The sequence below is a fragment of the Mustela nivalis genome, assembly GCF_964662115.1.
Source record: "Mustela nivalis genome assembly, chromosome: 2".
Taxonomy (NCBI): domain Eukaryota; kingdom Metazoa; phylum Chordata; class Mammalia; order Carnivora; family Mustelidae; genus Mustela; species Mustela nivalis.
In genome coordinates this window covers 112,738,269-112,764,469 of record NC_139021.1, presented here as the reverse complement: position 1 = coordinate 112,764,469, position 26,201 = coordinate 112,738,269, and positions in this window count along the sequence as shown.

The following is a 26,201-nucleotide window of genomic DNA, read 5'->3' as shown; positions in this document are numbered from 1 at the left end:
TTTTGTATCCTGGAAACTGAGCCGGGCTGGTGACACCGCCCTGAGCAAGTGGGGCTCCCTAGAGCTGAGACTTCTAGACACAGAATGTTCCCGGTTTCCAGAAGGTTAAGAAGCTCCCTGGGGTCATGGTCTCCACAGAGGCCAAGGAGACCTGTCCAAGCTCGGAGTTGGATCGCTCGGCTGCCTAGCCTGAGGTGCTCCACGTGGGGTCCACAGGGAAAGCTGCACATGCCCACGAGCGGAGAATAAATCCCTGCGGCGAGGTTTTGAGAGATCTTTGCTGCTGTGTCATCTCTGGGTCCAGCCGACGTCGCCTGCTCAGCCCCGCGCTGGGGAGACCACTGTGAATGAGTCTAGGAGGGACAAGATACAGCTATGGTAGATTTTCAGATGTGACGATCATTCGGAAAGGGTCCCACTGGTCCCAGGCCATTGGCTCTTCCCCGGATGTCTGTGGTCCTTTGTGTGTTGGTTCCCACCAACCTCAGGTTATGAAGGTCGGGGGCACAGTCCTGCTGGCATGCTTCCTCCCAGAGGCTCTTCGGGCTCCTGGTCCTGAGGAGGTGGTTTTTACCAAACCTGAGCACACATGGTCACGTGGGGAAGTCATGGAAATGCAGATCACCCGGCCCCGTCTTTAGAGGACCCGAATTTGTGGATTGGGGGAGAGCCCAAGGATATGCACTTTTTTTTTTAGAAGATTTTGTTTATTTATTTGACACAGACCTCAGATAGTGAGAGAGGGAGCACAAGCAGGGGGAGTGAAAGAGGGAGAAGCAACTTTCCTGCTGAGCAGGGAGCCCGATGTGGGACTTGATCCCAGAACCCTGGGATCATGACCTGAGCAGAAGCCAGATGCTTAACGACTAAGCCACCAGGCGCCCCAAGGATGTGCATTTTTTAAAATTTTTTTTAAGATTTTATTTTATTATGAAGGGGGGGGGGAGAGAGCGAGCACAGGCAGACAGAATGGCAGGCAGAGGCAGAGGGAGAAGCAGGCTCCCTGCTGAGCAAGGAGCCCGATGTGGGACTTGATCCCAGGACGCTGGGATCATGACCTGAGCCGAAGGCAGCTGCTTAGCCAACTGAGCCACCCAGGCATCCCAAGGATGTGCATTTTTAATAAGAATATTTGCACCCCCACCTGGGTGGGTTGAAATGTGTGCACCGCCGTTCCGAGAACATTTCTCCTAGGATCAGGGGCCACTTGCTACTTTTCTTTGTATTTCCACAAAATAAAACAGGAGACAGAAATCTGTGTAAAGTGAAACTGGCAAATGTCAGGGAGAAAACAAGGTTATTTTGCTGAAACTAGCAAGTCAAGTCAATGTTGGTTGGATTGAAATGGATTCCTACTGCCATAGGAATTTTTTTTTTGAGACTTTTTTATTTTAGAGCAGTTTTAGGTTCACAGCAAAACTGAGAAGAAAGAACAAAGATTCCTCATATACCCCCCCCCCCCATGCACGGCTTCCCTGACTCTCAACGTCTCCCCCGCCCCCACTGACCAGAGAAGGACGTTTGTTACAACCAGTGAGCCTCGTGGACATGCCAGTATCCCCCAGAGAGCACAGCCTACGTGAGCGTTCGCTCTTAGTCTCGCACATTCTACAGGTTTTGACGAAGGTACAGGGACATGTACTCGCTATGAGAGTCTCATGCAGAATCGTTTCACTGCCCACCAAACCCACCGTGTTCCACACCCTCACCCCTCCCTTCCCTTAACCCTCGGCAAACCCTCGTCCTTTTACTTTCTCCATAGCTTTTCTCTTTCTTGCCATGTCATGGAATTGGGATCAGAGCACATATGTCCTGTTTGAGCTGGCTTCTTCTGCCATGTGACACGCCTTTGAGCTTCCTCTGTGTCTTTTTGCGACTTGCTAGCTCCTTTCTTTTTAGTGCTGAATATTATAGTCATCTGGATGGACCACAGATTACTTCTCCTGTTGTTGTTTTGAAAGACAGGGAGGCAGACGATACAGTGTTTCTATCAGCCGTGGGTCCCCTTCCTTTATAATAATAATGAGGCTTTAGAGTCTCAAGCTTCACTGTGTTTGATTGAAAACCTTCCCATCATAGATACATGTTTGCTCACTTGGTTTCCTTTGATTTTTGCAGGACTGGGAAGTTGTTCATCTCAGACCCTGGACTGTAACCCGGACGGAGACACTGAGATAGGTGAGTCATGTCAGCGATGTGGCCATCCCGACAGGTGACAGGTGACAATGTGATGGGGAGCTGTGAGGAGGTCAGTGTCCCCCCGCCCCCTGCCGGAGACAGAGATGTGGGGTTCATGCCCCAGGTCTTCAGTGTCCCTGCACACTGTATCGTCCTAGGGGCCAAAAGAGGTGAAGTCTTGCCAGCCAACGGAGTTGCTGTGTGTCGTAGGTAACTTCCTTGCTCTCTCTGAGTTTTAGTTTGCTTATCTGCGAAAGCGGTGGTAGCTGAGAATGGCTTGAAGTCAGACATGATACGGCGTGACGACATAAAAACCAGGTCAGCATCCTGACCTCCTCGTTCCCATCCAACCTGTCCCGGTCCGTTCATCAGCCTGGACCGAGAACAGCGTGAAACGTGGAGTGAGCACACAGGACATGTCCAGAGATGGCTCTTCGGCTCTCGGACCTGACTATTCTTTATCGGGCCTATTTCTGAAATATCAGCATAGGTTAGAAAGAAGGAAGCTGGGGACATTGATATTTTTTTCCGTAGGGATCTCCTTCCTTTACCGTCACCCATCCAGCTGGGGGCACCCTCTAACCTCCGCCCCCCGAAACCTGGAGCAGATTTCCCTCCCACTTCTTCTGACTCATATCTTCATCATGTCTCAGGAGCACGGCGTCTGTCACTCCCTTCTCCTGGGGGACAGGACAAGAGGGCCCTGGGCAGAGTCAGCTGGCGCCCCGCACAGCCAGGACTCGGCACAAGCCTGGTCCGATTAGCAAAGCTGGGAGGTCGGCAGCAAGCGCGGCCCCGTTCACATCTGGGTGAAGGAAGCTTCCTGCTTTCTTAGACACCTGCTTCCTTTCCCCATGAAGCGTGAATTAGGAAGAAGAAAGCCTTCTTGCTTCTCTCCCCTCTCCCCCTTGAGCCATGACTCTGAAGGACACTAAAGGTGATTCTCAGTGCCTTGGAGGCTGCTTCCACTTTTCTCGGGCAGGTGCACGGCTGCCCTGAGCCTACTCACGGCCAGTGCAGAGGTCAGAGCCCCCAGATTCTCACCTCCCTCCACGCCTCCAACCTCTTCTCCATGAGATTTCCAGGGCCACCCTTTGTCGAAACCCAACCAGAACGCTTGCCGGTGTGCTTGGGAGAGGAAAGCTTACTTTAGATGGGCTTTCCAGTGCTTTTCTCTAATTACAGCTTGATTCTAAAGCAATGAAATGGTTATTATTATAAAACCAATGTGTTTGCAGCCAAGGCGATGGGAAAGACACCACATAAGCCGCACCGACCCAAGGTTCAGGGAAATCCAGACTTTTTACTGGATCCGAGAGGAAGGCAAATGGGTGAGAACAGGAGACGGGGATCGTTAGCCATGTGCGCCGACTCACAGGTTCGTAGGGGGACGGGAGAGAAAGAAGGAAAGAAACAGAGGAGTGAAACACCTTAGGTCTGGTGACAGACAGAGCAGTGACTTGGAGTGCACAGACACCCAGCCAAATAACCATTTGCAAGGGTTCTGGAACATACAGACAGCTGCGATGTTGAAATATATACTTCCCCAAACTCTTAGTCATTTCAAAGTGTTTACACAGCTCACTAGGTGCCAGGCATTGTCCCTGACCTTCCACATATACTAACTCATTTAATTAAATTTCCATTGAGTTTCACAGTTTCTAGATTTATGGAATTTTCACCTGGAGACTGTTAGTGAAATCTGGGATCACTCCTCATCCAAAGAAGCTCTTGGAACGGTGACAGATCATTCTAGATTCCAGCCCACACTTTCCCTGTTAGCACCTGTGCCTCTACTGAATGTTTAACCCCTTGTCTGCTGGGCAGGACAAGAGCTAATGGACGGGAAAGGGGAGAGTGGGGAAGGGGGAGAGGCCAAGGGGGAGCAGAGGGAAAGGCCAGGGACCTGCAGGCAAGCTCAGGGGAACAATAAGGCAGCCTAGTCAGCTGGGACTCCTTTTCCTGAAGACCTACCATCTCAGCAGAAGGAGGGAGGTCTGTTCAAACCGACAAGGCAGCTGAGAGCCTCTGGCACACCTCCCCCTTAGCTCCTTCTGTGCAGCAGCAAGCAAGAAAGTTCTGATGAGCTAATGCTTCCAGGAACTGAGTAGGAGGGATCGCCTTGCTGGCCAGGGCATTATCCCACTCTTGGAAGGGTTGGTTTTTAAGAACGACCAAACTCGGGCTTGACGCAGCAGAAACAGGGCACGCGGTGGCATGGCTTGACATTGGGACGTGTGTCCATCCATCTCCAAGTTCGCTCTCTGGCCCTCCTTCCCCACTCGGCACCCTCCCTGTGTGAGTAGGACTGACTTCAGGGAGCGGGAATTCTTCCCAGGAGCCCTTCGCTGTGGCCCCTTCTGCTGGTTTTGAGGGGCCTGGAGCGGAGTGGAAGGATCTCAAGGCAAAAGCAAATCCAAAGCCTATTAAGAGTCAGAGGTCAAAGTCCAAGAGGTCACGCTCAGAGGGCCAGAGGTAGGACACTCTGGAAGAGTTTCAAGCTCTGTAGTGTTTGAGAGAGCGCCTGGTTTGCAATAAAGCAGAGAGCACCCAAGGCAGTCACAAGGAGAGGTCTAGAAGGTACGTGCTTCCCTTCAGCATTGCCTGCTTGGGGGCTGGTTGCAGGTGTCCAAGGTGGGGGTGGGCAGGTGTCGCTTTTCTCTAAGTTTCCTTACAGCACGAGACAAAAAGTCTCTGGTCGCTATTAAATGACCCAGTTCATGACAAGTGCCTAACAAAGGGTCCGATATAAATATTCCTTAGGTTGGCTTCCAGGATTCCGTTTTGTTAACGAAAGTCTTTAGAGGTCATAATAAAATTCACCCCTGGAAGTTGGCCCACTTGCCCACAAATGGTGGTGACCCTGCCCTGAGGTAGCAGGAAACAGCCAGATACATTTTCTTCCCCTGGAATGATCGGTTTGGTGTCCGGGGGTCGGGGGACCCTCTCTAGATGGCACGACATGTAAGCACGTACCGTTGAGTTCGGCAAGCTATAGAAAAGTCTAGTTTCAGGTTTGGTGATTCGAAAGAGGAGTCACCCAGAAGGTGGCACTTGTCTTTGGCTGTTCTCGGGCAGCGGTTTGACAAAGATCTGGAGAGGGCAGGGAGAGGCTTGGTTTATGAGTACTTGAACTCCAAGATCCTTTGGTGGGTCTGAGGGGTGAGGTGGGGGCCAGAAAGGGGTGAAAATCTGGGAGGTAGATGACAATAGGGGCTCCTCCCTGTGAAGTTGTCCAGTATTGCCTCTCTGTGAGCGCCCCCCCCCCCTCATTATATGAAATGGGCTAAAACATTCTGGGATTCCTTGCTTGAGAATAGTGGTGACATGATGTAATTTTTTTTTTCTTTGAAGCCATTTCTGTTGCACTACCTCCTTCGACGTGGCTCTGCCTTGCCTGTCCAGAGGTCTGAAAAAAGCAAAATATTTTAGACACTGGAAAACCATACTGGAGTTGGGGTGCGCCCTTTCCTGGCCAGTTCCCCCATGGATGCTCTTGTTCTCCCAGCCCAGCCTCGGCTTCTTGCTAAGTCACCCTGGTCCCATCTCCCATCTCTGCTGGTCTGGGGCAGCCGCCGATTCCTGCCATGATACTGCCAAGGATCAGTTTCAGGGAGTTTGATGTCAGGGTAGGAAGGGTCTGTGGGAGCAGCAGCCCAGCATATAGGGGGGGATTTTCTGTTCTCTGGGGTGTAGACCAGTCTGCTCCAGGAGCCATGGACCAGTGGCCAGATGCTCAGAGGCAAGGCTTTTATTTCTGGGGAAAAGGAGTCAGAGGCTCAGGGAGGCTTGGCACCCAGTAGACACTCCACGAATCTAGGGGATGATTTGATCTCAGCTGTCCCATCCTTCAAATAATAGACACTCACACATCATCGAGGGCCTTCTTACAGAACCCCTAGTTGTATGATCTGACTTGCAAACTAATATTCTACAGATATAGACCTTCCTATCTGGACCTGGCTGCATTTATTGCTGAGGTCCTCTTTTCTTTCCTTCTGGTGGCACGTTTGCTCTCCGTTGTACCTCTCTGAGACAAAAGACCGGGAGCCGTGTTCCTTCTTCTAGGTCATTTATTCACGCATTCACTCCACGCAGTTTTATGCGCACTCACTCTGCTTGTGTCTCAGCTCTTGGAGCATGAAGGTCAAAGAACAGGACTCTTCCCTTGGAGGAAAGAAAGGGGCAGAGAAACAACCCCAGTGCCACGAGACAGAGCACCAGAATCTTCTGGTGTGGTCAGGAGACGCTTCTCAAGAGATGAGTTCCCAGAGCGGAAACCCCCTCCCTGCCCAAGACAAGCAAGAGGTCAGAGGGAGAGCGGGTTAGAGATGAGCTGTTTCAGAAAGATGAGAAGCCCAGATGTCAAGGCACCAGGGTGCTCAGAGCTGGGGATGGGGGATGGGAAGCAATTACAGGGCCTGGGTGGGGCAAGCAGTTATGGATGCCTGGAGTATCACACCAAGGTGGGGGCAAGGTGAGATGAAGGCAGGCCAGAGCAGAGGCCAAGTTCACCGGAAGTCCAATACCATAAAAAAAATACCTTCATCCAGTGGTCAGTAAGAAGCCAGGAAAGACCTTGACCTGCATGGGGATGAGAGGGGATGAAAGGTGTTTGAGGCCAGAGGGACGAGAGGATAGAGTATAGGCAGTTAGGCCGGTGGCAGGAAGACCAGGTAGGGTCATCTTCCAAATTCCGGGCAAAGAAAGCTACAGAAATGGCATGCCGATGAGGGTGCCAAGGAGAGAGTGGTGGAGAGATTTGGGGGATCAACTAGATTTAATTTCCAATTACATGTGAGTGGTCAGGAGGGTTCAGCATTCTTACTCGGAGTGGTGAGTGGTTCTATTCACGGAGGGAGCTAGAGAGGGGGTGAGGGGAGCCAGCCGGTAAGGGGGGTGGGTCTCTGAGGCACTCCAGGGAGGTCTCGGTGTAGATGTCCGGCATGCTGCCGGCTCTGGGGCTATGGAGCCCGGGGGATCCGTGTGGGTGGGGACAGTCATTTAGAAGTCGTTAGCATGTGGGTGGTGGTTACCGGCTCTGGAGGTGAGTAGATGAGGGGACAGGAGGTAGTGGCAAGAGAACCAAGTCTTGGGAAACAGCCACATTGGCGAGATGGGGAGAAAAAGCGAACTCTCCCATAGAGCCAAGGAGGTGTGTTAGGCATAGAAGGGAGCTTGTTCAGAGGTAGTGGCCAGTGTCCCCAAAGCAGGCGGGAGCACATCCAAAGAAGGATGCGTGGGTAACATGGAAGGCATAACAGAAAGGGCAGCCACGACCACCAAAAATAACCCTTGTGTCTGGGGGTCAGGAGCCCACGTGGGACCTTGGAGCAAACTGTTTCGGTGCAGAGAAGGAGGGGACCCATCCAATGAGCTGAGGGACACTGACAGTGAGAAAGTAGCTGCCCTAAATGTAGACTCCCCTGCAGAAAACCTGGTAGTGTGCGTGCGGGGAGACTGGCAGCAGGTAAATGGAGTGGTAGACAGTAAGTAGACAGTGAACCAGATTTAGAGGGCCTGCAAAGTTAATAGACCCTTCAGGATAGAAAACGCTTGAATTTGTTAAAAGATCAACAGGCAGATGCCAACGGAGAGACAGGAGAAAATGCAGGGAGGTGATCGGAGAAGTGGGCACGATATGTGGGTGTTTGGGGAAGGACTCATGCTAGGGATGCAGGAAGGAGGGAGGGCTGGGCACCAAGGGAGGAAGTTCATGTGCACTTGCCTCCTTTTTCCTTTCCATTTTGTTTTCGGTGAAATAGGCAAGGTGCCCTCTTTTAGGAAAGTTGGCAGAAGGGGCTTCGATCCTGGCATTGCTGTGAGGAAAAGGGGGCATGGGTTTGACCAGAAAGTTGTAAGAGGATGGCTGAGCGCTTAGGAAGCTACCGGGGATGGCTCTTGGCCCGCTGTGGTCCTGCCCGCGTGGGGGTCTGTGAGCAAGGCCAGGACGTGGAGGCAGAGCAGATCTGTGGTTTTCCTGGTGCACGACTGGGGCTGGAAGCAGAAAGACACCTTCACTCTTGCAGTTGTTGGCGGGAGCATGGTCTTGGCTGATGGGCTTACCTGGGAAGAAATGTACAGGAGGGGAAAGGTGACAGTGTGAGAGAAAAGGGAGGTGTCCAGAGTCTGGAGAGCGTGATGAGGTGAGAGACTGAGCAGGAGAAAGAGCTGGAAAGATGGACACTGTGTCAGGGAGCTCTGGTTTTAAATGTCAGAGGCGGGACTCCTTGGGGATGGTGGCAAGTCCAAGACACAGCTGGAAAAGTGGCAAAGACAGTGACAAGCATTGAAGCTGGGGTCCAGGAACCAGAAAGCTGTCATGCTCCCCTCCCCCGCCCGGATCTCACTCACCACAGGGACTGTCATGGGAAGAGGCCACGGGGCAGCCGGCGTGACACTGAAGGGCTCGGAGAACTCCGAGACGCATCTCGTGTTCGTGAGAAAGACTCGACCGTGGGAATTCTTGGTCAACATGGTCTCCGGAGCAGAACAGATGAGGGCCGGGGCGGGCCCCTTCTGCTTGGTTGCAGCCCTCGGAGCCCGTGGACCTCTGCTTGTTTGAACAGTTAAGGGGCAAAGCTAGTTATTTCCAGCATCCGGAGAAGTGGAAATTTCCACAAGACTGCTGGTGACTTGGCCCCAAATGACAGCACCGAGAGGTTGAGCTCAGTCTGTCACTTCATCTTCCTTCCTCTCCCTGCCTGGCTTCCTCTCTCATGTTTGACCGACTGCAGCAGAGCTGGTCCCCACGGGCCTCCTTGATGCACGCCCTCTGGAGATTTGGCATGGAGAGTTGATACAGGGATGTGGAGGGGAAATTTCCCACTTGGCAGTGCGGTGTGAAAGTCAGGAGGGAATGCTTTTCCTGCTCAGCAACACGAGGTATCAGATCATTACTGCTTGCTTCTCTGTCCAACTCTGTTGCTATTTACGTACATGTATCGGTTCCCTAACAATACCTTTTGCTCAGGTCGTGATCTCAGGGTCCTGGGATCAAGTCCCGCATGGGACTCTCTACTCAGCGGGGAGCCTGCTTCCCCCTCTCTCTCTCTGCCTGCCTCTCTGTCTACTTGTGATCTCTTTCTCTGTCAAATAAATAAATAAAATCTTTAAAAAAAATTAACTGGGACTGATTTCATGATGGGGGCCCAGGACAAACCATGCTCTGAGAACACTAATTAGCTCTGGTGCCCATGTGGGAGAATTGAAACCAAGGCTAGAAGCTTCCTTATAAATCACCGACCCTCCTGTCATGAGGCAGTAGTTTAGTTAAGAAGACAACAAGAAGGGAAATTAAAAAAAAAAAGAAGAAGAAGAAGAAGACAACAAGAGGAACCTCTTTCATAAAAGGGATGAGGAGACACGCCCATGCCGTGGGGGCCAGAAGCCTGAACCATCAGGAGAAGATGGGAACTTACTTTTTGTGGGTGTTCACCATGTCTCAGGCACTGTGTTGGGTGCGTTGAATTTAGAATATCTTTTAATTATTTAACAACCTGCTTCAGAGAGTTGGGAAAGCTGGAATCCTGGAGGAAAGGAATTCTGGGTATGTCAAGCTTTCAGACTACCATACAGGAGTACAGACTAAATTGTGCAAAGCTTTTTTATGCAATCTGGATGGAAAGACGTCAGCATCACTGTAGTTGGGCATGTTCCAGGACATTCTATGAACTAATGATAGACTGGAAGACACGAGAAGTCAGGGATCTCCTCTCTTTGGCTCCTCCATGTACAATGCCCAGGAGATGACAGGTGCTTAATGCAGGATTTGATGTTCGGAGCTGTAGCGGCCATTTTGTGACCATGAGGAAAAGAGAGGAAACATTTCAAGGACTGTGACCCAGAGCCCTGATATATTTGAGCTGCCAAATTAACTCACCCTGGGACCACCTACCTTCAGACCTCTTACTCTATGACGTAATTAAACATATTTGCTTTTCAAAGTTACTTTTATCAGGCAATGTTTTTTTTTTTTTAAATCATGGCCAGAAATGCCTTAATTGACCCAATCTCTACATAGAAGCTTGAGCTGGCTGTTGTTCATTTCTGTGCTTCAGCTGAGTGAACACCACCGTGCTCCTTAAGGGAGCCACACGTGATGAGAACAACGGTGGGCACCTCGTTCTCAAGGTTAGACTATAAAGTTTGCCAAGACCCTCAGGCTGATCTCCCCTACCTACGTTTAAACAAACTCTCGTTTCATCCAGAGCTGGATTCCCGGCAGCGCGGGTGGGAGAGAGCGAGCCTGGCAGTTTCGTGTTTGGTTTGTCAGGGTGCCACATGGAGCTGGGTGCCAAGGCCATGTTATGTGATCGGGGCCATCCCTCTGACCCGCCCATGGCCAGGCGTCATGGCAGGCCAGCCGTTGAGAGAAAAGCATAGTTTGCATTCTTCCCTTTCCTGGGGAATTCTAGGAGGAAAGACACCTGAGCTGGTCTAGGAGGGCATTGTTCCTGCCCTTTTCCGATGGGATCTGTAGGCTTTTGAACCTGAACAGAGGTGGAAAGGGGTATTGGAGTGCCCTGGAGCCTTATTAACCTGTTGTCAGGGAAGACGGTGATTTGGACTAAGCGTTTGGGGCAGATATTTAAGAGTGTCTGTGACTATGGTGGGCGAGCATCTGTGTTCCGTGCTGACGAAGCAATCTGACTTCTTTTCCTCAAACACGCTACCCTGACACTCGGCCGGCTGCCTGGGAAGAGCCATCCCGTCCTAGTGACCCCCGCATCCCCCTGTTATCTCCTCTGTGGTGACTCAAAGTTGTAAGGATAAGGAGATGACATGAGGTCTGGAACGTATCTGAGGAACAGCTGCTAGAAGGTTTGTTAACATTGGACAAGCAGGGGCTGTGTTTCCAGCACCTCTGTCATTGTTCCTGTGAACCTCAGGCCACAGGGCTCCACACAGAGAAGCGGGGAGAGGGCCCAGGAGGGACAGACGCACAGCTGCACCACCACAGCCACAGCCAGCTTTCTGGGAAGCGGGCTGTAGGGGAGCAGAAGAGCCAAGCCTTCCCCAGGACTCTGCTGGTTAAGTCAAGCTATAGTAGGCACGGTGTCCTGGGGTCGAAGATCACCCTCAGGGAACCAGCACCAAGACATATGGCTCACCCTCACTGATTACAGATCATCACAAGCTCTTTGGGGAGGAGAAGATGAGCAGGACCCTCTTGAGAATTTGGTGCATCTCCTCTGTGCCTCCTTGACTTGAAGTTGCTCAGACGAGCCCGTAGCTCCCAGCTCAAGTTCCGGTTCCCTTCCTTGTCAACCTCTTTGTCTTTTTTTTTTTTTTTTGACAGAGAGAGAGATCACAAGTAGGCAGAGAGGCAGGCAGAGAGAGAGGGGGAAGCAGATTCCCGGCCGAGCAGAGAGCCCAATGCAGGGCTCGATCCCAGGACCCTGAGATCATGACCTGAGCCGAAGACAGTGGCTCAACCCACTGAGCCACCCAGGCACCCCTCAACGTCTTTGTCTTGACAGAATCCCAAATCCAACAGCTTCCTCACTACTACCTTTTGATATCTGTGTCTCGTCACCCTACCAGGCCTTTTTTTTTTTTTTTTAATTGTTAGGTTTTAATTTTGAAACAATCTCAAGCTTAGAGAAAAATCGCCAACACTGTACAAAGAACTTTGTCTTAGGAAGCCCTTTCCAGTCAATTGCTAACATGATGCCCCATCACCGTGAAAATCTTAGTGTGGAATTTCTATGAGCCGCATAGCTTCTTACACACGTATATTTACCTAAGTGCCTCCTACATAAGCTAGTATATGGCCATCCTGATCCCGACGTTAGCACCCAAGGCCCTTCATCCCTTGTTTCAGTAATGGGTCTAGTTGTCGTAATGGAGGCATCTCATTGGACAATGTTGAACCATCACTTTCCTAGTCTTTCCTTGACTTTTGTGACATTGACACTTTTTTTTTTAAAAGCTTTATTTATTTATTTTGAGAGAAAAAGAGAGAGAGAGATGGGGGGATGGAGTAGAGCGAGAGAATCTTCAACAGACTCTACACGAGGTACAGAATCTGACATGTGACTCGATCTCATGACCCTTGAGATCATGACCTGAGCCAAAGTCAAGAGTCAGATGCTTAACTGACCCACCAGGTGCCCCTGTGTCATTGGTAACTTTAGAGAATACAGGCCAGGAATTCTTAGAGTGTCTTTTAGTTTTAGTTTGTGTGATGATTCTTCATGATGACCTTTAGATGTGCATGTATTTGGCAGACAAATCATAGAAACGATGCTGTGTTCTTCTCCTTACGTCCTGACCCGTGAAACACAGTGCTGAGCACTTAAAGAAGGTGGGTGTACCAGATCCCATGATCAGAAAATCACCACTTTTCCCTATGTAGTTAATAAATATTTTTCCTGCCTGGGGAGGCATTTTGAGACAATGCAAATAACTTTGTTTCTCATCAAAAGATAAATTTATTTCTATCAGTGTGGACTCGTGCATTCTTATTTTCATTAGTCATAAGCCATTGTTTCATTGATTTTGTTGTTCAAAGTATCCCAGATTTGGCCAGTGGGAGCTCCTTCAAGCTGACGTTTGTGGCTTTTCAACACTGGGCCCAAGGACTCAAAGATTTGCCAGAGTGGCACAGGATAGCAATGTTTCCAACTCCATTCCTCATCATATCCCTTCCCTGCCCCCAAGATACTTAAACTATGTAAATCCTTCCCCAGAGAACATAGTGGCATGGTCATAACTTGTTAAATACCATAATTAAAATAGTTCTCTTATTAACTTCGTGATAACGCTTTCCCCCCCTCCTCCTTGAAATTACATGTTAGCATTTTGTTAATTAAATTTCCAGTTCCAACAGAACTTCTTGCTGCTGCCATGAGGTTTACAGGGGCCCTCTTCCTGGAGGGTGGGAAGGTGGCCCAGCAAGTCAGACAGGCTCTCATCTTTTCTGCAAGAAGGTTGAGGGAGGGAAACAGAAGAGATCATCAACAGTCTGTGCTCAAATCAGGTGGCCAGATTTAACAAAACCAAAGAAAGAGAAAATTTAAATTTCTGATATACAACCGATGATTTTTTTAGAGTAAGTATATCCCCCAAATTTCTTGGGACATACTTATGCCAAAAACCTCATTGTTATTTCTCTGAATTTCAAAATTGGCGTGATATCCTGTACTTTCTCTGGCAATCTTACACCTACCTAAACCCTGGCTCACTGCTCAAGAGAAGAGGGGTTTTCCACTCTTCTTTCAATGTATGTTGGCTCTGTAATCACTGAATTAGCTTTGGAGGTAATTTGTATTGTTCTGGTCAGCTCCTTAATGCACACAATATCAAAAAAGATTTTATATATTAGTGTGATGATGATGGTGGACCCATTGATCTTTAATCATTTAAAGTGTCTGCTATGCACCAGGAGCTGTGGGAGGTGCTACAGATACAAAAACCAATGAAGACGCGGGCCTTGACCTCATGGAGCTCACTATTCAGAGCCAAGGTCCTAGACCTGGCTAAATCCAGCAACCATCTTGTTTTATAAATAAAACTTTATTGACACACAGCCGCCCCCATTTGTTTACTACTGTTGATGGATGTTTTCATCTACAGTGGCTGAATCGAATAATTGGAACCCAGTCCTTGTGGCCCCCAAACATAAGATATTTGCTTTTGGCTCTTAAGAAAAAATGTTGGCTGGCCCCTGCCCTTGAGAAAGAACAAGTCCGCAATGGGAATAATAGGCTACAAGAGGTAGAAGCAAAGCCCATGGAGAGCGAAAAGAAAACAGCACCTAGTTCTGTCTCTGTGGTGCTGTACCCGTTTGTCGGAGCGACCCTGGAGCTGAGTTTTAAGGTATTTGTCCAAGGGTGAGAAGGGAGGGGGGCTAGGATTCTGAGTAGAAGCAACAGCATGTGGCAAAGGCACGGAAGCTCCTTCAGGGCCAGGATCTGGGGACGTGGAAAGTGTATGACAGGGTTTAGGAAAAGATCCTATCTTGAGGGTCTCCACCTGTCGGGAACCTACAGATATTCATTTACAAGGGCACACTGTATGGCCTGGAGTAGAAATTAGAATTTGTATTTTACACATGAGGAATTGAAGGCTCAGAAAACTCATGAAACTGTCCAAAGTCCCACAGAAGGAAGCAGAGGAGTCAGGACGCTAACTCAGGGCGCCCCCCGGAAAAGCTTGTGTCCTCAGCATCCCCTGTTTTGCATTGCACAGTCGGGGGTCCAGCACTTCTCACAAACCACGGCCAGGCTCTCAGAGACTGGGAAGTGTTCGTTCTTCTAGAGGGGTGACTCCCAACCGTGGATGATTGTGTCCCTCTGAGGGGCACTTGGCAATGTCTGGGGACATCCTGGGTTGTCACAACTTTGGGGGGAGTCGCTACTGGCATCTCATGGGTAGAAGCCAGGCATGCTGCTATGTATTCTATAAAGCATAGGACAGGCCCCCATGACAAAAATTATCTGTGCAAAACATCAATCGTGTCACAAATGAGAAACCTTGCCCTACATCCCTGTGCCCAACACGGGGCTTGGCAAATGAAGGGTACTTAGTACTGTTTGTTGAACTGGAAAAAAAAAATGGATGTGTTTAGGGGATGGGGAAACCATGGACCAGATGTTAGTGAGTAGAAGACAGGGCAAGAATGTATATTAGAATGGGGCTCTAGGCATGCAGGGACTGACGTTGGAGAGGTTTAATTTCTTCTGAAAGCTTGGGGACATCAGCGAGGCATTTTAGTCCAGGAGAGTGACACGATTAGAGGGGTTTGTTGGAGAGTCGCTGACTCTAGCATGAAGGTGAGATTCAAGTAAGGAGGCCTGATGGCAACCTTGACGAGGCAGGGCCAGCAGGGAGAGAGAGGCCGAAGAATCCTGAGAGAGGCAGGTAGGAGACTCAGCAGGATTTGGGGTGTGCGGGGTGAGAGGAAGGGTCACGAAGACACTCGTTTGAGCAATTACAAGACTGGCTGAGATAAGGAATATAGAAGGGTAGACCAGGTGTCTGGGTGCCGGGTGGGGAGAATGAAGACTTGGGATTTGCCAACGTTGAGGTGGCTCCAGGCTTCCTGTGTTCCCATGTGGCAACTTTCAGTAAGGCCCTGGGAATCTGAATTGGGAACTCGGGAAATGAAGCTGGGATGAGACTACTGATCTACCTGTCTACTACGTATGTTTGCCCCATTTGATGTCATTCTTTCTTACCTTGTTTTGCCCATTGTCCCTCACCAGACCATAAATCCTCAAGGTCATGCATGGTGCAGGGATTAGGAGTTCAGACAGACAGGGATTGGAGTTTGAATTCTGACTCCGCCGTATCCTCGCTATGTCATACCGGGATCTTACTTTGGCCCCGTGAGCCGTAAAGTTTCCTCATCTGTAAAATGGGGATGGTATTAGCTACTTATATTGTTGCAGGCATAAAACAGGCAGAACGCCCTCAGTAATGGTAATGACTTAGTATCTCACTCTCTGCTCCCAGTGTGCAATGCACACATGTGTGTGCACCCATGTTCACATGTGTGACCTAGTGCGGCTTAGCCCTGACCACGTGGTCTTGAAATACTTGGCAGAGGTATTCATTTTCTCCCAATAACTCTTCCAGGAAAGGTGGCTACCTATGTGTGTGTCCCTAGCCCCTGGAACCGCTCCTGGGTCACAGGTACAGCGTCATGAGGGTTGCATCTGCAGGCAAGCCACATGCCCAAGGTTGCACTGCTCACCACGGCTCACAGACCTGAGGCTCGCCTTGGCAATATGGCAGACAGAACAGTCTCTGATCCTTCTGGCCAGCAGAGAAAAAAAAAAAACCCAACATCAGTGATTAACTCCGGAACACATGCACTTAACTTTGCTGGTGAACGCATACTCATCACTGTACACTTTTCTCCGGGCTGGTGTGAGGATGGGTTTGCACTCCTGAAGTTGGCCTCACTGAACAGGGACAGGAAGAGGCGAGTTTGAGACATCCAGCTGCTCCCAGGGGAGGTGAGAGTTAAATGGGTCTCACCTTGCCTTCCACATGGCCATTTCCAAGCCCGGCCCCTGGGGACTCTGGGTGCTTGGAACCCACTCTGGGCTCTGGTGCCAGCTGAGTCATCCGGGAACACACGCTGCCCCACCCCACATCCTCTGCCTTCTGACCAGCACCAAGTCTCCTCCTTCGGACGGGAATGAGCCTGCTTCCTGTGGTTTTCTCAGCCAGAGACGCCCACCTGGCTGCTTCTGGCCGCCTCTCATTACTCTCCACATGGGGCCTCATGCACAGACCCTTTTCTTCATCACCCTGGTTAAAACAGTGAACGAAGTCAAATGGATGAATCAGCCTTAAAAAAAAGAAAAAAAAAAAAAAAGCTCTCTATGGTAGATCTCCAAGTCGATCCAAAATTATTTTTCGACTCACCCATGACCAGAGTTTATTTCCTCTTTGGTACGGAAGGGGTGAATGCCAGACAGGGGGCAGACAGAGGTTCTCCTGGTTTAAATCAACTCACATTTATAGAGCGTCAACAAGGTGCCAAGCGCTGGGCTGACTCTTTCCCCGGTGATTCTCAGCAAGCAGCAGCAACATCTGTCTTATCCTTCGTTCCTAAGTAAGACATCTTTTGTGCCCTGGGGAGATCAAGCCCTGGGGTATTTAGGTGTGCTCTGTCCTCATCCCCAGGCAACTCCTAAAGCCTGAGGTCAATTCTGCCACCTCCTAGACTTCTCGAAGGATTCAGCTTAGGATGCTGAACACCGCAGAGTCTTAGGACTTCCTACCTTGGCACCCTGCGGTGTCTCATCAAGCAAGGAGGCTCCCCCCTAAGCCTGCAGGCTCCTTGCTGTCTGACCCCAGCCATCTACCCTCGCTTCAAATTACAAGTAGGACTGGAAGCCAAGAGCCAGCCAGATGCATCATGGTTCCCACTAAGGAAACAAACCAAGCTGCCAGCCAGCGGGGCTTGGGTACAAAAGCCCAGGAAGCAGCGAGTTTACCCAAGAAAGTGATTTCGTATGTTTGTTTCTACATGCCGCTTTTCTCTCTGCAGAAGCTATGTGTTTCTCCAACTGCTCTTCTTTTAGAGAGGAGCAGCGTCGTTGGGGTGCCGTGGGGAGGGCCTAACAGTACATGCAACTGGCTAATTTAATTGGCTTCATTTAAGGTAAGGACACCACCGTTGGTTCAGTCCCCTTTAAATCCTGATTAGCCTGGCTGTAATCTGGACCCACGAAAGGCACTGCTGAGTCAAGGTGGCACTTTATTTATTCATAAATGAGTAACCCTGGTCCCAAATGGGTCCTCACACGAAAGGATGCATGAGGATTACATTCTCAGTCTATTCCCGTCATATGTGAGCTGCTTTCCTTCTCACTGTCCCCAAAATGCACACCAGAACTACAGTTTGGTCCATCGATCATTGATATTCCTGCGATGGGCGGGGGTGTGTGGCAGGGGGACTCATTAAGGAGAACCCTGGGAGTTCTACTTCTTAGCAAAGGTGGCTACATCTGGGATCCCAGGCAAGGACGGACGCTGGGCGAATTATGACCTCGGGATACAGGGTCTTTCCAACTGGTGATTTTGTCATGTGAGTTAAAACGTTGGAATCCAGACACCCTGCGAAGAGAGAGCTGCCCATTCTCTGATTTCTCAGGCATCCAATGATCCATTCATTCATTTATTCATCAAACATCTGCTGCCCTCCTCCGTGTGTGGGACAGACACAGCACTGACTATGAGAAGTAGTTTGATGTCCTAGACTATCCTGGGGGCTGACCTTGCCACGCATGTTGGAAGGCCCTGGGTGGGAGTCAGGAGATCAAATCTGTCTTTGCTGGGTGACCGTGAGCGAGTTGCTGTCCATCCCACGGATTCGCATCTCTCCCTGGGGTGCCTTGCCACTCTGCGGCTCTGTGTTTGTGCTCAGTCAGCTGGGGAGGACGAGGACGCCAGGGCCAGCCTCCCTCTGCCTTCTGCTCTGGGCAAAGACTGAAGGCCAGGCCTAGTGGGGCAAGCCCCGCTCTCCCCTCAGGCTCGTCCTGGGCCTTTTGGTCCCCCCCCCCCATCCTCTCTCTCTGCAGAGGTGAGGAAGGGAGGAAAAGAGGAAGAGGGACACACAGAGAAAAATGAAACAAAAGTAACTGGCGACTTCCTGTAACAGGGTAGATCTCTCAAGTCTCAACCTGAGCAGAAGCATGCCTTCCTGCTCCCCAGCTATTACCTGACTTTGGAGCCCAAATGGGTGTTCTCTGTCAAGTCAGTGATTGCGGTTCACGGTGAAGACTGACTTCTATACACATCACCATGGTAACGTTTAGGCAAACCGGCTGGGAAGCCTGAGGATGGATATTATGGGATAGCTTCCTTTCCTTTTTTTTTTTTTTTTCCTTTCCTCTCTTAACAGTAGCCTAAGGTAAAGAACAGCGGAGTTGGATTAATTGACTTCTTTTTAGACATTTCTTACCGTTGGGTATACTTGGCTCTGGCATTGTTAGTGGGGGTTCAGCTGGTCAGCCCAAAGCATTCGGGGGTCCTTGAGTGTTATTGGTGAGTGGAGGGAACGACTGATGAGTCATGGTGAGCAGGACTGATGAGAATACGAGAGGAGGAGGGGGCCACACAGACGCCTGTGTGTATGTGTGGATCTGTGCCCTTGTGTGGAACTGCATGTGTGTGCACCTGTGGTTCTGTTTGTGTCTGTATTTGTGTGTGTGTGTGTGTGTGTGTGTGTGTGCGTGTGTGTGTACTGGAAGGGGGATGGTGGCATGACTTTAATTCAGATGTCTCCATTCTCCATTCAGATACCATCTTCTGGTCCCAGATTCCCCCAGTAGAGGTCCTATTCAGTGCCACCCGTGTTGTCTTTTGTCTGCTTAGCTAGAATTTGAGCCACTGTCTATCTAATGTCCCATGATCACATGCTAGGAGGATCCCAGAATGCCAAAATGAGCTTCCTCCAGAGGTGCCCAGAGAAAACACAGAAGATAAGCTGATACTCCTTATCACCTCTGGAGGTCAACACTAGAAACTTTCAAAAGCTTATATTGAAAACCACGAGTCTCTTGGACTTCCCTGGCTATTTTATTTAATTTATTGTTTTTCCTGAGCTTGACCTGGAGGTTGTAGGCTTAAAACATTAAGCATACCTGCGTATAAAAAGATGGGCTCAGTAAATACTCAGACAGGGTTTCTGGAGCTCAACTTCTAGAGATGTCTGGGCAGCCTTTAAGAAAACACGTAAGTTCTCCTTTGCCAGTGTTCCTGAATCCTACGGACGTGGGCTTTGGGGAGGAGATTCACAGTGGCAACAGATAGAATTTGGAGAAGCCAGTTCTCTGCTTTCTCCCAATCTCTCCCGTTACTAATTTTAAGTTTGTGAAGGGTAATCCTTTTTTTCTTTTTAAATATTTTATTTACTTATTTGACAGATGGAGATCACAAGTGAGCAGAGCAGTAGGCAGAGAGAGGGCGGGGGGAAGCAGGTTCCCCACCGAGCATAGAGCCTGATGCGGGACTCGATCCCAGGACCCTGAGCTGAAGGCAGAGGCTTAACCCACTGAGCCTCCCAGGTGCCCCGTGAAGGGTAATTTTAACTGTCTTATCAAATGGGATAAAGAATTTCTTTTTTCCCCAAAGACAACACATCTGAAAATTTACAACTTCTACAGATGTGTGCCTTCCATTTGCAATGGATAGGTGCTTGGACATCGCGTGGATATGGAAAATTTGAAGTGAGTGAATTTTACGTATATTGAAGGAAACCACCGGAGGAAATCTTTGGTGATTCCTTTGTAAAGTGATTGTGTCTTTATAGCCATTACCCAGATCTTTCCGCCTTAGGTTGGATGGGAATAGAGTGTCCCAAAGCTTTGGATAAACAAACAAACAAACAAACAAAAAACAAGTGAGCTTGGCCTGGGTAAAATTTAGAGTAAGCAAAAAGATCTTTGGCACCTACATTATCTCTCCTTTTGATGCCTTCTTAGCACTTTTGGGACGTGTGGACATTTTTTTCTACCTGTCTCTACAGTTGCTTAGGTCAAATTTCTTCTTCTTCTTCTTCCTTTGTTTTTTTTTTTTAAATTTTACTTATTTATTTGTCAGAGAGAGAGCACATGCACAGCAGTGGGAGCAGCAGGTAAGGGAAGAAGCAGGCTCCCGGCTGAGCAAGGCTCAATCCCAGGACCCTGGGATCATGAACTGAGCCAAAGGCAGATGCTTAACTGACTGAGCCACTCGGTGTCCCACATTTCTTCTTTATAAATTAAATGCCCTGGTCAAAAATTCTTTAATTTTTTGTTTGTTTGTTTGTTTGTCTGTCTGTATTTTAGAAGCTTCTATGACATGGAGACTCCTGAGAAACTGAGTTTCTAGAATCACCTTTAACATATTTTCTGTGTCAATGTATAATCCACTCTTCTGAAAAACCTGACTTTTTTTTTGCCATCTCTGATAAGAAACCCCATTTTATTTTTAATTTTTAATAAGATTTTTATTTATTTGACAGAGAGAGAGAGAGCACAAGAAGGGGGAGCAGGAGGCAGAGGGAGAGAGAGAAGCAGGCTCTCTGCTCAGCAGAGAGCCCGACGTGGGGCTCCATCCCAGGACCCTGGGATCATGACCTGAGCCGAAGGCAGACACTTAACCCATTAAGCCACCCAGGCATCCCTTAAGCCCCATTTTAATATTTAGATTATTTAGCCAACAACTTCAACAGGAAGAAATGACAGCAACTAGCCAGAAAAAGCTTGCAGGGATACTGGACAGAGACGGAATAAATCCATTTTGGGCTGTGGATGGCTTCCAGCTCTAGATCTGAGCCCGCATGGAGCTCCCAGAACCCTTCCCGTTTCAAGAGCTAGTGGCATCTCTCCTTTGGTCTTTCCTGGGCTCTGACTGAAATTAATATAAGTCAACTCTTGGCAATGGAGATTTGGAAGCCAAAAGTGGACTCTTTATACTTTGATCCTTAAGGAAACTGGAACAAATCGAGTTGCTTATTAAAAAAAAAAAAAAGCCAAGGGTGAGGTCCCCTGGGGTGTGGTGTAAGGGTTGTGCTGGAAAATGGAGGCCATGGTCCAAGCAAATGCGGCTGAGGAAAGTCTTACAGCTGGACTGGGTTCCTAACCATTTCTCTGGCCAAAGGGGAGATCCACTCCCTGATAAAATAAAAAAAAAAGCAGCTCATCACCCTCCGAGCAGGAGCTGGGCCAGCAGCCAGGCAAGGGGAACAATGATTTCCTTCCTTTTAAATTTGATTATTAGTTCCTATTTATTGGAAGCCTGTGATACAGTTAGCCTCGTAGCCAACGTGCAGGAGGAGGCAACCCTTAATGGGATTCATTTTTTCCTATTAACTTTTTCTGTATTTCATCAATTGAGTCAGCATCTCACTAGTTAAGAGATGTTCTGCTGAATCTCGTTTGATGGCCATGCAGCGACCAGAACCACTCTGGCTCTCCTTGTCATCCCATCCACCGGTCAGTCCAGCCTGTGCCCAACCCCCTACTCCTTCTGGATGGCTATCGGTGAGGTCACATGGCCGATTTCATTGAAAATGAGCGTTCCTGGCCCCATTTCACAACTGTGCAACCAGAGGCCAGGAAAACTATAGGAAATTTCAAGATCTGGCTCTTAATGTTTGTCTTCCCACCAGCGACCTGGAATTACCCACTCTGCATACGGCCTCCCGTGGTTTTGGATACGGGTCATAGCCCCGCGTCCTCAAGCGTCAAAAGCCAATGGAAGAATACCAAGTGATATTCCCATTGTTCCTCTAGAAAAATAACTGGGCAAGTGCATCTTAAACTCGGGTCTGTAGAAATGGTTATGATTAGAGGTATGACTCGCAGGATATCTTAAAACCAGACATCTGGTTCAGAATGCACGTGCACGCTCGAATATGCACTGAGACCAAACTGTAGTGGTCTTATTCTCAAACTGCAGTTGTTAGCAGTGCATTGAAAACCCAAGTTGCCATTGGGATAAGCTTGGCTTGGATGCACCCATGGGGAGAGTTGCTTGCGCTCTTGTTGAACAAGCTGGTGGCTGTCTGCAGGTTGAGCAACCCCTACCCCACTCCCCGCAGGTCCAAACTGGCGACCATCCCTGGAGGTTACTGGTTCTGGTGCTCCCTGAGGTTGACCGTAATGAGGAGTTGTTTCAACTCCTGTGTTTGCCCATTAGGTGAGCTCTGGATGAAACAATTCAGGTATGAGTAAGTGCTATAGGGGTTTGCGTATGAGGCCAAGATTTTTGCAATACGTTGATGTTTACTCTTCCGGGGCTAAAGTGGGTTGTGGTTTATTGCCAGGTGCAGAGCCGTGGTAGACCGCCAGCAGTGGTGGAAGCCAAGAGCAGAGGGAGCCAATGGCAAAAACAGGGTATCTGACAAATGGCCTGTAGTTGCTCCCAAGAAAGTCAAAGTAAATAATATAAAGCAAGTTTCCATACACATCACTCTGGGTCCAGAAAAAAGGTTTCTCATGACAAGGGATTAATTAAACGACTTGTCAGGTCCTGAGACAACACTGGTATTTAGTAGGGTCTTGGTGGGGGAGCTAGTTGGACAGGAGTGGGGTGATTTCTTGTTTTTGGAAGGGGTAATAGATGTTTGTATGATCCGGCAGGAGTCCTGGTGGCCATGGCCCTTTCTAGGTGATCATCTCCAAAACAAGACTTAGGTGCAAGATGCAAGCATCATTAGATTGAGCTCCAAGGTGGAAGCAAGGCAAACCCCAGAGGCCTTGAGAGTCTAGTGGGCTGACCCAACAAGCTCTTCCTCCCTGAGCAGGCAGATCTCCTCATAGTCAGACTCCACATGATGCCCCTGAATGGGACAGGTGGCACAGTCCACGCCAACAGCCACCCACTGGTCAAGTTTCAGATTGCTCTGGGGATAATGCTGGTGATGTTACCCAAGTCTACCACTGTTGAGCTCACGGGTACATGGAAGTGTAGGTTCTGATGGACGCTACTTAGCTCCAAGTCAGCTTAGATTATGTCAAGACAGACCTATAATTTGCACATTATTGGTTTTGTATTCTTGTAGACTCTTGTGTCTAGCCCAAATCCCCTCTTTATCCCATAAATATTTTAGGTGGTGAGATTTCCTGTTAATTCCTCCTACTGGACCTACTACAGAGGCTACAAAGAGTGGGCATGTGCCCAATTTCACTGATGGCCTGAAATCTTTCTTCTAGTAGTTCCATTCACCTGCTAAGCCCCCTTGTCATTGTCCCAATACCTGGGAGGTGGCATTCAAAGACCAATAACCAGCCATTGTTCCAATTCCAGGTAACACACAGAAAGTTTGAAAAGTCTCCGTTTCCTCACTGGTGAAAGAAAAGGGTCATTGTTGGAGATAATATTTATCCCATGTTCAACTGTGTGATCTCATTTAATCTCTATCATGACCCCATGAGATTTGGGTATTTTCAGTTTGCTCTTCAGATCTGCCCTGTTTTGTGCCCCAGTAGACTAAGCCATAGGAACGGTATCAGTAGGTTGCCTTACCTTTGGCTTCCAGTTGGGTTCAGTCAAGGAGGGCAGAAGACAAAGGTGAGCCAATCCCTACCTTTCAGAGTTACCCTGCCTGGTTGCCTCTCTCCATTCGCATTCACAGCTACTGCTAGGGCGTGTCTCTCTCTTCTTCTGCCCTCTTGTCCTTCAGTCCTGGGTAATGGTGACCCTGCTCTTTCTAGCCCTGGGGTAGTACACCAGCCCCCATATTTCCCTACTCTCCGCTCGTTCCTTTGTAAGTAGTTCCTTCATTAAACTCTGCTAAATTCCCTAATCTGAGTGCGTCATCTGTTCCTGCCAGAACCCTGACTATACAGAGGTTACTAATATGATCCCCATTTTACAGGCAAAGAAACTGAGGCCTAAGGAGAGCAATCCACTAAGGCCAAGGACTCCCACCTCAGAAGAGGTGTTCAGATCCTGGTTTGCCTGAGCTCAGAGTCTGGTGATTGAGGACGGTACCTCGGCACTCCCATGGGGTACCTTCCTGTGTTGGCAGCCCCTGACAAGGACACCGGCCACTCACCAGCCACAGAGCATTGCTCTCAAGGCCTCCTCCACACCCGCTATCCCCAGAAAGGGGAATTGTGCAGATCTGCCTGCTTTCTCATTCCATCACGTTAGGGTCAAAAGACGTGAGTGTGCATAGCAGACGGTCTGGTCTGGGATGAAGACGACGTGGCAGGGCTAAGAAGCCACTTGAAGAGCAGCTGAGCCTGGCTTCCCTGGCCAGTGTCCTGTGGCCTGGAGGGAATGTTCCATGAGGCACAGGGATTGCAGAGCTGTTCAGCTTGGACTGGAGTCATTCCTCGGAGCATACACTCACTCCCAGGGGGCCCAGGGGTTGGCTTAAACCCTTTCCTGCACATCTTCAGAGCTGGGTCATAGAAAATGCAGGTGCACGTGGTTGAGAGGAGGCAGAACGCTCTTCTGGTTTTGGACATCTCCACGGTGCTCTTTTCCACTGATGCTCTGATGCCAGTGGTCCTGTTTCATTGGTTAGTATGCTTGATAGGCAGTAAGCTTTCAATGTTGCTGAAAGATCAAATGAATGGGGTAAGAGATCATACTCTGGGAGCACTAAGAGGCAGTGCAATCACTTCCCACCCCTCCTTTAGAACGGAGATTAAGGGCAGGGCCAAGAGAAGATGTTTGCTGGGGATTTAATCATGCTGGGAATGCTTTCTGGAGAAATACGAAACAGCAACAGCACTGATTTTGAGAATGTAGTGTGGACCAGGCATTGTGTTAAGGTTTAATAGGCAATAGCTCATTTAATCTTCCCAACTTGGTGAGAGTGAGAGAATCATCCCATTTTACAGATGAAGAAGTTGAGGCCCAGTTAGAAAATCTGCATTGCATTCAAACAGGCATTTCTAAGTGGCTGCATTAGCACGAAAAGCTAAATCTGTCTTCAGACCTCAGAGCTATGGCTAATCATTCAAAACTCTGGGTTGGATGCCTGACATTTACGTTCTGTTAATCTGATCTTGTGGGCACCATCTAGAGGCCTCCGGAACGTCCCACCACACCTATAACCTCGCCACCCAAGCAATTTCTCTCCCCACATGATTCCTTCTCACCCTGTCCCCCTTCTTCTGAGGTTTCTTTCTTGCCCGTTTCCTCTTCTCATTGTGAAATGGTTTTCTCTCTGTTGCTGCCTGTCCCAGCCCTTAGGCAAGAGAGGCACTGAAATGGATTCGCTAGCTTTTGCCCTGACCTGTCTGTTGCATCTCACAGCACACCCTGGGATGCCTTGCCTTGGAGCCTTATTAATCATTTCAATTTGACATTGGGTGTGTTTTACGGTCTTCACTTCCACCCCTACTTTGCCCCCATTCAATTATATTTTCCTTTTAAAGCAGCCCTGGAAGAGAAAAATCTATTTCTCCTGCCAGATGTTAAAAAAAAAGAAAGAAAGAAAAGAAAAATACTCCCTACACACACTACACACACACACACACACACACACACACACACTTTTCTGCTTCCAAGTTTCTCTTTAACACACAGATAAATAGAAGGAAAAAAAAATGCCTCCTTGTTTTTAGTAATGAGCAACAGGGACGTTGTCCTGAGTATGAGGATCTCTAAACCACCGTGTCTGACCGTTGGATGTGCGTAGAAAGCCCCCAAGGGCATAATGGGAGAATTCGATTTCTGATCCCATAGATCTTGGGTGGAATGTGAGATCTGCATTTCATGCGGCAGCAGTTGTGGGGGGGTGCGGGGGGCAAGGTCAAACTTTAAGGAAGTCTCCAGAGTTACCCTCCGCCGCGTTCTGCACGCCTCCATGGACCTGGGCCAATGCTTCTCCGTTCTCCACAGTGCAGGGAAGCATGTCCTCACCCGGGAAATGTTTCCAGGTCCCCCAACTGGCCCACGTTGCCCACAAATGGCATCTTTTTTTTTTTTTTTTTTTTTTACGGCCGAGGGCCTTTTTTTTTTAAATTTTTTATTTTTTATAAACATATATTTTTATCCCCAGGGGTACAGGTCTGTGAATCACGAGGTTTTCACACTTCACAGCACTCACCAAA